Source organism: Triticum dicoccoides, chromosome 2A (assembly GCF_002162155.2).
Source record: "Triticum dicoccoides isolate Atlit2015 ecotype Zavitan chromosome 2A, WEW_v2.0, whole genome shotgun sequence".
Classification (NCBI taxonomy): Eukaryota; Viridiplantae; Streptophyta; class Magnoliopsida; order Poales; family Poaceae; genus Triticum; species Triticum dicoccoides.
The window spans coordinates 134,080,888-134,090,970 of NC_041382.1; the positions used below are offsets into that span (position 1 = coordinate 134,080,888).

General features: G+C 46.7%; 1 long non-coding RNA gene across 1 annotated transcript; it reads left to right on the forward strand.

Annotated features, from left to right (window-relative positions):
- The first annotated feature begins 507 nt into the window (after nucleotides 1–507).
- Nucleotides 508–3,440, forward strand: LOC119359165. Its single transcript, XR_005172398.1, has 3 exons — nucleotides 508–636; nucleotides 1,779–1,897; nucleotides 3,399–3,440. It is a non-coding gene; the product is annotated as an uncharacterized LOC119359165 (long non-coding RNA).
- Nucleotides 3,441–10,083: the final 6,643 nt, after the last annotated feature.

Here is a 10,083-nt window from a genome sequence, read left to right on the forward strand (position 1 = left end):
AACATCCCACGTGTTATTAACTTATAAAAGTAAATGTTTAACGGAAGTTGGCAAGGAAAATCCTGGTTGTTTTTGACTCACAGGCAAGGAAAATACTGGTGATTGCGTACAAAAGCTTGCGAAGATTTTAAGCACCAATTTAATAATAACGCGCTCATTTTTTTGAGCAATAACTCGCTAATTTCTTAATTATCTATCCCTAATAATAAAGCACGGATTGACTCCATGGGTTCACTGTCACAATACGCTTTCTTCCTGTGAATTTACGCTTTCAGTTTGATTTAAAACATATACGCGAGGTGGTACTAAAGCGTTAATAATAAAAATAAGAAAAGGCCGACCTAAATCCCGACACATCCACCCCCACCTACCCCATCGTCTTCCTGCCCCGATCCCAGCCCACTAGCCGCTCCTAGCAATTGCCCCACCCCGCGCCTCCTCGCTGCTGTGCCGCCGGCAATGTGCGGCGCTCCCGGCCACGCGCCGCTAGCCTCTTCCCGGCCATGCGCCCCGGCGACTCCTCCCTACTCCACTCCCCTTGAGTCGCGCCGCCCCCGACCACGTTGGGACTGGGACGCGTCACCTCCCAGCTCCGTCCCAGTGACCAGCGCAACTCCTCCTCCATGTGGCCTGCTGGTAAGAGCTCTGGCTGCTCCTTTGATTCGTTGTTCTGCCCAGCCATTAGAGATTTGTTTTTGCATCAAATTGTAGGACATCTGTTTGATACAATGTCCACAAGAATATTCATGTGTAACGCACGGTGCAGCCCCACCTCTCTCTCTCTCATACATCATGCTCTACTTGCAAGTTTGTGTTAGCCACCTATTTTGTTAATATGCTTTTCAACGCCTACAAATATTTTGTCAGATTTCCCACACATTGTATGAGGGCTTTAGTGAATAATTTATAAAAGAGTGGAATCACAATCTAGAAGGCCAATTTATATAGAGGCAATGATCTACTGAACGTTGCTAATAATGATGCTACAGTTTTTCGGAATAAACCGGAAACTATAGGAACAATATAGTAGTGGTAAAATTTTGGATAGAGTGATAAACAACTTTTGTACTTTTCTTATTCAGATTAAAGGGAGATCACCCCCCCAGCTACTTAACAAAAAAATAAAATATATATACATGCTACAAATAAGTTCAAATCCTTGGGTGGGTTCAAATATTTTGTCATGACAAGTCCATATGTTTAGTTTTGGGAAAGTATACCTCCCGCTGAAAGAGCAGGGGAAAGACCGTTTCATTTACGCCAAGGTCACCCTGATGCTGATCACCAGCGGGGCATTGGCAGTAGTATGCCGCCTGGCCGGCCGCCTCTGCAACTACACGGTTAAGGAGATAGGCGAGGTCGAGCCTGAGATCCGTAGCATGCATGACTCCGTGGACATGGCAGCGGCCATGGCCCGGTAGCGGTGTTGATTTATGTGTGTAGGTTTTTTCTGGTAGTGACACCTATGAAGAAGGTTAGGTGATCCATACGGGTAGGGATGCTACTGAGTTGGAAGAGTAGCCAACATAACACCAACCACAACATGTGCTTCTTACTCTGTGTATGGCTTGCTGTCAAAACACCAAACATAACATGTGCTTGGTTAGTTTAGTCAAGCCATTAGTTGTCTATAATGTACGAAATTGCAATGTTCTCATGTGTGTTATGATGTTTCAAGTATACTACTTCTCTGTTTTCTCGGAAAAAAGTATACTGCTTCTCTTAAGAAGGTCGGAGCCAACAAGGCATCACATAACTGTGTTTGATGCATTCTTCAGGTCGAGGGTCTGATAATGGACATAACACAGCTACTGGAGAGGAGATTAAAATATGGAAGATAGCAACAGAGGGGGAAGCTGAGGCTGGTAGATCCATTGAGCAAGAGTCCCAGACCCAGGTGTGTTTATAATTGAGTTGTTTGTAAGACCAGTGCTGCATGGATGGTTGAACTCAGAGTCTCTGTAGTTATTTAGCTGAAGGTGTGCATGAGTTTGAGCTATATATTATTTTTGTATTTTTAACTTTAGAACCATGAAAGTTATCCCTTTTTTATAAATAACTTCATGTGGAGAAATATTGTTTTTGAGGGAAACAAGGTCAAGAATTCGCATTAGTGGTTGGCAGTGGTAATATAATAAGTTCGCATTTTATACTAGCTAGCAAGACTTCACAGAACCGTTGCCTCAAACTTCAGAGAAGATGGGCATGAATGACTATTTTGGTTGCAACTCCAACAACACGTGCATCATATTTCTGTGCATCTGGTAGCTTATGCAGCCCATAATTAGTTTCCGGCAGATTGATGATTGGGATAAGTTCATAGAATGCCCCTGTATAGGTGCGCACAGAATGACGATTGGGAGTTTTATGAAGGTTAGAATTCCAGCATATTAGTATCTTCATTTTCCAACAGACTAAAAGGATATAAGTTTTGGTTGTGCGCCCATTTGTGTGTGCACGTGGGTAAAAGATCCTTGGAGATTTTCGTTTTTTTAGATCTCTCATGCACCTTGAGCTAGCAATCCAACCTACAATGTCACTTTTCATATGAACACGGCTCAAAAGAAAATATTTTGAATAATGTCCTGACATTCTTGTGAATCTGCACCTCAAAGTTTTAATTTTTGCAGCAAACAATGCAGAGAAACAAGAGTAACAAGTACGGAGTAATAGATCATATAAATGTATGGTGGTGACTGATCAGTCATGGTCCAAGAACGATAGGGAAATTAAAACTAAGCAACACATGCCCGCATAATAGCAGAACCAGAGCAAGAGAAGAATGTTGACTAGCAGGTCAACAATGACGCCTACTAAGGGAGCATCCATACATGCATCCTTTTGCCACTCCCGAAGCCCCCTATCCTCGATCTTGATAGTCTCGTGTGCCATCCTCGACGACGTCCTCGCCATGGCCCCCAAGCCTCGCAACTACGTTGCCAGTAGCCACCAAAGCTGAGCACGTTAGCAAACTAGGATGAGGACAGCCCATACCGCACCCGAGGTAGTACTTTGAGTCATGCCTAAAAACAAGTTTTTTTCTACAAAAACAAAACTTTTGTTTCTGGGCAGCATGTTCCTCCCAGGCATCAACACTGTGCAACCTTGAAGCAAAGGGTGAGGTAGCTATCTCCCTTACTGTTGTTTTATTTGATTTTCCTAAGGCATTCCATACATAATTGTAACCCTGCCTAAGCTTCCTAGAAATACATGCGTCTCGCTAGGAAGTTTGGATATGTTCTAATTCTTCTCAGTTAGGATTAGCTAGATATATTCTATCTGTTCTCAGTTTGGATATGCTCTAACTCTTCACAATGAGGAGTATATATTGATCTTAGAAATTTGTCAGTGATGTAATGTTTTGTGTACAAGCTGATTCGTCTTTTTGGTGACACCAGGTTTTTAGTAGATGAAGGAGAAAGTCCGCGCCAAGAAGAACATTCTGGTGGATTCAATAGAATCAAGAGTGAAGCATCAAGATATGATAAATATGTCGATGACAAATATGCCTACCGAGATACTGAGTGGTTTCAGATATCTTTGGTTGATTTGGATTTGCTCACATAGAAAAAGGATGGCCACATATATATGGTAGTTACTTCCATGTCACAAAGGTGTTCTTCAGTAGGTACTGCACAATCACGTTGAACTTTCACAATAATCACATTCTCGGTGTTGTTGTCATATCATATATCTTTATAGTGTTTCATCACAATTTAGACAATTGATCTGATGTTGCTCATCTTTCAGTATAATATCTTCTTTTTCCAGATTTACATTTCCATTATGCAGGAGGACCTATGCTTTAGCATGTTGATTTCGTTTTAATTTTCATGTTGCTATATACTTTTGCCCTAGCCTAAGGACCTTGGCGATTCAAGAGTTGTAGGACATGATACATACTGTCAGTGTTTGTAGGAATTGTGGGCGTTAGCCCCCTGTTGAGTATTGCATATTTAGTACGTGCAAGTCTGCTAAGGGGCCTCGAGATATGCTTACTTATGGTGCTAGGTCTTTTTTTCCCGTTGCAACGCACGGGCCTTTTTGCTAGTATATATAAAAAATGTGCCTCTCTGGTTTATTCTTTGATATTAATTGCTCCTTCTAACATAACATTATATATATAATGAGCCCACCTAATACGTGCATTTCAAGGAAGTGCAAATGGGCTGGGATTTCTTAGAAAATATAAATGGACCTGATTGATGCAAAATTATTTGTTCACCCAGCCCAGCAAATGGACTGTACATTCCAGAAAACATGGGTTAAATATATGCCACATTTTTGCACGCTGACATGTGGGCCAATAGGTCGAAGCCTACGCAGGGCGTTGTCAACTTGGTCAACAAATGATTGTGTCATACAGAGCCATAGGATTTATATCCAACGGCCGGCATGCACCTTCAATCTCTCGTCTTCTTCCTCCAGCATCGCCGGGACCGCCTGGTCCGGCCTCCGGCGGCTAGCGGCTCTGCTTAGCACGCATCGCTGCGAAGCGCTACCCCACCGCCGGCCAGGCTATCCCTCCACCCCTCGACACCTCCTGTTATTCTCCATAGACTATAGCCCCACGCCGCAACAGAACCAGTTATAACCCTTCTCCTCCTCTCAATCTGCGACTCTACTGCCACGTTTTCCCATCTCCGAGTCGTTCCCGTCCGGGGCCTCGCCGTCGTCCACCGCCTCGCTGCGTTCGGTTCGGCATGGTCAACAAACGAGAGTCATCGGAAGAGGACTGTATGTGGAGAGCCTGATGGCTGGGACCCATGAGGTCCATGGTCGCACGCAAGGAAAGTTCCTCCTTATTAAGCTGAAAAAAATGTTTCCTCCACCTGACAGCTGGGACCCACCCGCTGTATCTTCGCACGGAAGGAAGTGCCTCCTTGTTTTGCGAAAAAAATTATTCATCCCGTTGACAGCTGGGACCCGTCAGATTTGGTGACTGACTTGTGGGCCTACTAAGTGGACGTGTACGCACAGCTTTGTCAACTTAATCAACAAATGATTCTAGCAGCTGGACCGTTGGATGTTAATCCAACAGCCGTGCTCCTTCTTCAACCTCTGTTCTTGCTCCTGTCTCCTGTGGGCGGCACCCCGGTTGTGCTGCCGCGCACCCGAACCAGTGAAGTTTCCCACTCCTATCCATCTGCGACTCCACTGCCCCGTCTTCCCCATCTCCGGGTTGTTCCCGTCTGGGTGCGCTCGGCACGGTGTGGTCAATGTGGTCAACAACCGAGAGTCATCGGAAGACGACTGTACATGAGAGGCTGACAGTGGGGGACGCACCACGCCCATGGACGCATGCATGCAACGGAACGCGGCGAGGTCAACGTGGTCAAGGAATGACTTCCATCAGAAGTATACTATACGTGGAGAGTCTCAGCTGGGTCCACGGCCGCAGCAAGTAAGTGCCTCCATATTACGCGGAAAATAATGATTCCTCCAACTGACAGCAGGGACCCACTGGACGGGCCACCGTATTTTGCGAAAAAAAGTTTGCCCCCTGACTGCTGGGACCCACCTGACGGGCCATAGTATTTCGCAAAAAAACGTTCCCCCTGTTGTTAGCTCGGACCCACCGGAAGTGCCTCCTTATTACACATAAAAAAATGAATACTCCCCCGGCTAGCTGGGACCCACCTTGGTGGGAGGCTGACTTGTGGGCCTACTAAGTTGACAGGGACGAAGGGCTTTGTCAACTTAGTCAATATAAACGATTCTAGCTCTAGTGATCGTATGATGTCCATCCAACGGCGGTAGTGCTTCTTCAACCTCTGGTCTTCTTGCTCCGGCCGCCCAAAGGAGCGTCGGTCGTGCCGCATGCTCCTGTCTCCCGTGGCCGGCTGTGCTGGCGCTGAGGCCTCACCGCCCCCTACTATTCCCACCGCTGGCCAGGCCCTGCGGCGACGGCAGCCTCACACCGCAGCCAAACCAGTGAACCCTCGTACTCCTCTCCGCGCAGGCTTCCACTACCGCGTCTTCCCCGGCTCCGCGTCGTCCCCTTCCTAGGTCTCGCCATCGTCCACCGCCGTGGTGCTCTCCGCACGGCATGGTTAACATGGTCAAGGAACGACTTCCGTCGAAAGAGTACTGTGCGTGGAGAGGCTGACAGCTGGGTCCACGGCCACAGCCCAGTTTTTTTGTGATTTGCCAAGTAAGTCGCTTTGTCAGGCATGTTGGGCTGCAAATCTTTCAAGACGAGGAGAGCTTTCATTTGGCTGGCCGAGAAAATGGCCCATCAATAATGAGAAATGGGTTGTACATTTTTAAAACACATCAAACCGGCAATTAGTTTCAAATATCTTTTTTTCATTTTGAGATTTTAAATTACATTAATTTTTATGCGTGGAGAATTTGTTGGATTTAATATTGATATACATTTATTTTTAAAATCAGTTTGAATGTGAGTCGAAATTTCAGGATTAAAAACAGTTCGGACTACACCGAAATATGCAAAATTTCGTATAATTTTTTAACCGTGGCCACAATATGGGTTGTAATGCTAACAAAAAGAATATGGGCTCCAAAAAAACCTTAAGAATTAGAAAATGGGTTGTAAATTATTAGAAATAATGGTAGATGGGATGTATGCGGTTTTCCACAGATTTGAGGCTTTCCTAAAAAAGGTTGACGCACAAGCAGTGACTGTTGGATGTCCATCGAACGGCCGTCGTGCTTCTTCAATCTCTGATCTTCCTGCTCCAGCCTCTCAAACAAGCGTCGGCGGGACTGCCTGCTCCCTCCTTCCCGCAGCCGGCTGTGCTACCGCGCAGGCCTAACCGCCCCACTGTACTCCCATCACTGGCCTAGCCATCCCTCTACTCACCCACACCTGCTATTATTCTCCGGTGACGGCAGACGAACCAGTAAACCCTCGTACAATCGTACTCCCCTCCACGTGGGACACAACTGCCGAGTCTTCCCTGCCTCCGTGTCGTTCCCTTCCTAGGCCGCGTCGTCATCCACCGCCCTGGTGCTCTCGGCGCGGCCTGGTCAACATGGTCAACGACCGACACCCCCTGTTATTATGCGGCGACGGCAGCCTCACACCGCAGCGAACCGGTGAACCCTCGTACTCCTCTACGTGTGGGCATCCACTGCCGCGTCTTCCCCGGCTCAATGTCGTCCCCTTCCTAGGCCTCGCCGTCGTCCACCGTCATGGTGCTCTCGGTGCGGCGTGGTCAACGTGGTCAAGGAACGACTTCCATCGGACGTGGACTGTACGTGGAGAGGCTGACAGCTGGGTCCACTGTTGGGGAACGTAGCAGAAATTCAAAAATTTTCCTACGTAACACCAAGATCTATCTATGGAGAGACCAGCAACGAGTAGAAAGGAGAGTGCATCTACATACCCTTGTAGATCGCTAAGCGGAAGCGTTCAAGTGAACGGGGTTGATGGAGTCGTACTCGTCGTGATTCAGATCACCGATGGTCCTAGTGCCGAACGGACGGCACCTCCGCGTTCAACACACGTACAGCCCGGTGACGTCTCCCATGCCTTGATCCAGCAAGGAGAGAGGGAGAGGTTGAGGAAGACTCCATCCAACAGCAGCACAACGGCGTGGTGGTGGTGGAGGAGCGTGGCAATCCCGCAGGGCTTCGCCAAGCACCACGGGAGAGGAGAAGAACTTGGGAGAGAGAGAGAGGGGCTGCACCAAAGGCATAAGGTGTGTTTGGGAGGCCCTCCTACCCCACTATATATAGGGATCCCAAGGGGGGGTGCGCCAGCCCCTAGGAGATCCAATCTCCAAGGGGGCGGCGGCCAGGGGAGGAGTCCTCCCCCCCCCCCAAGGCACCTAGGAGGTGCCTTCCCCTGCTGGGACTCTTCCTTTAGGGTTTCCCCAGGCGCATGGGCCTCTTGGGGCTGGTGCCCTTGGCCCATGTAGGCCAAGGCGCACCCCCTACAGCCCATGTGGCCCCCGGGGCAGGTGGCCCCACCCGGTGGGCCCCCGGGACCCTTCCGGTGGTCCCGGTACAATACCGATGACCCCGAAACTTGTCCCGATGGCCGAAACAGGACTTCCTATATATAAATATTTACCTCCGGACCATTCCGGAACTCCTCGTGACGTCCGGGATCTCATCCGGGACTCCGAACAACATTCGGTAACCACATACAAGCTTCCTTTATAACCCTAGCGTCATCGAACCTTAAGTGTGTAGACCCTACGGGTTCGGGAGACATGCAGACATGACCGAGATGTTCTCCGGTCAATAACCAACAGCGGGATCTGGATACCCATGTTGGCTCCCACATGTTCCACGATGATCTCATCGGATGAACCACGATGTCAAGGACTCAATCAATCCCGTATACAATTCCCTTTGTCTAGCGGTATGGTACTTGCCCGAGATTCGATCGTCGGTATACCGATACCTTGTTCAATCTCGTTACTGGCAAGTCTCTTTACTCGTTCCGTAACACATCATCCCGTGATCAACCCCTTTGTCACATTGTGCACATTATGATGATGTCCTACTGAGTGGGCCCAGAGATACCTCTCCGTTTACACGGAGTGACAAAATCCCAATCTCGATTCGTGCCAACCCAACAGACACTTTCAGAGATACCCGTAGTGTACCTTTATAGCCACCCAGTTACGTTGTGACGTTTGGCACACCCAAAGCACTCCTACGGTATCCGGGAGTTGCACAATCTCATGGTCTAAGGAAATGATACTTGACATTAGAAAAGCTTTAGCATACGAACTACATGATCTTGTGCTAGGCTTAGGATTGGGTCTTGTCCATCACATCATTCTCCTAATGATGTGATCCCGTTATCAACGACATCCAATGTCCATGGTCAGGAAACCGTAACCATCTATTGATTAACGAGCTAGTCAACTAGAGGCTTACTAGGGACATGGTGTTGTCTATGTATCCACACATGTATCTGAGTTTCCTATCAATACAATTCTAGCATGGATAATAAACGATTATCATGAACAAGGAAATATAATAATAATCAATTTATTATTGCCTCTAGGGCATATTTCCAACAGTCTCCCACTTGCACTAGAATCAATAATCTAGTTCACATCGATATGTGATTAACACTCAAGGTCACATCCCCATGTGACTAACACCCAAAGAGTTTACTAGAGTCAATAATCTAGTTCACATTTACCATGTGATTAACACTCGATGAGTTCTGGGTTTGATCATGTTATGCTTGTGAGAGAGGTTATAGTCAACGGGTCTGAACCTTTCAGATCCGTGTGTGCTTTACAAATCTCTATGTCATCTCCTAGATGCAGCTACCACGTTCTATTTGGAGCTATTCCAAATAACTGTTCTACTTGGAGCTATTCTAAATTGTTGCTCCATTATACGTATCCAGTATCTCTACTCAGAGCTATCCGGATAGGTGTTAAGCTTGCATCGACGTAACCCTTTACGACAAACTCTTTTACCACCTCCATAATTGAGAAAATTCCTTAGTCCACTAGTTACTAAGGATAACTTTGACCGCTGTCCTGCGATCCATTCTTGGATCACTCTTGTACCCCTTGACTGACTCATGGTAAAGCACACTTCAGGTGCGGTACACAGCATAGCATACTGTAGAGCCTATGTCTTAAGCATAGGGGACGACCTTCGTTCATTTCTCTCTATTCTGCCATGGTCGAGCTTTAAGTCTTAACTTCATACCTTACAACTCAGGCAAGAACTCCTTCTTTGACTGATCCATCTTGAACACCTTCAAGATCACGTCAAGGCATGTGCTCATTTGAAAGTACTATTAAGCGTTTTGATCTATCCTTATAGATCTTGATGCTCAATGTTCAAGTAGCTTAATCCAGGTTTTCCATTGAAAACACTTTCCAAATAACCCTATATGCTTTCCAGAAATTCTACGTCATTTCTGATCATTAATATGTCAACAACATATACTCATCAGAAATTCTATAGTGCTCCCACTCACTTCTTTGGAAATACAAGTTTCTCATAAACTTTGTATACACCCAAAATCTTTGATCATCATCAAAGCATACATTCCAACTCCGAGATGCTCACTCCAGTCCTCAGAAGGATTGCTGGAGCTTTGCATACTTATTAGCATATTTCAGGATAGACAAA